Source organism: Octodon degus, unplaced genomic scaffold, assembly GCF_000260255.1.
Source record: "Octodon degus isolate 3935 unplaced genomic scaffold, OctDeg1.0 scaffold00169, whole genome shotgun sequence".
In the NCBI taxonomy this organism is placed as follows: Eukaryota; Metazoa; Chordata; class Mammalia; order Rodentia; family Octodontidae; genus Octodon; species Octodon degus.
In genome coordinates, this window is record NW_004524745.1 from 1,216,512 (window position 1) to 1,217,168 (window position 657).

Consider the following 657-nt stretch of genomic DNA (forward strand, 5'->3'; position numbering starts at 1 on the left):
CAAAACAAAACAAAACAAAACAACTAGTTGGGTAATACTATGTGAACATTATCTTCCAGTTAAATGAAGTGCTACTGCACAGTAGAACATCAGTAGATTAAAAGTTAGAAAGTACAAATTTGAGTCAATGGCAATTTCTGTAAAAAGTAATATCTTTGTTTTTTTTAATGAGCAGATTATATTTATTGAGGGAAAGAAAGCTCCTGTCCAAGAGACAGACAGAAGGGGAGCCCAAGTGGGTAGTCCCCCAAAAGTAATGTCTTTGGTACCACTAATCGAGCTCAAGAACTTTCACTTGCCAGACAGGTGATTGTGCTGCTGAGCTATATCCCCAGCCCCTAAAAAACAGAATATGCACTATAAGCTGTAAAGTTTGCCCAGTTAAACTGGTTAAAATCACTGGACTGGACTATCTGCACATTTTTTAGAATTATCAATCTTGGGAATTCCTTTTTATTATAATGAAGCATAAACTGTCATAGTAAGATTTAAAAAATACATAAGTAGATAAGCAAAAGAAAGTAATAGCTGGTGAATTGAATGCCTTTAAAAGTCTTCCTACTTTTTTTTTTTTTTTTTTTTTGGATACAGTGTCTCACTACATAGTGTAGGCTGGCCTTGAACTCTTCCCATGTTTCACTTTTTAAAATATTTAAA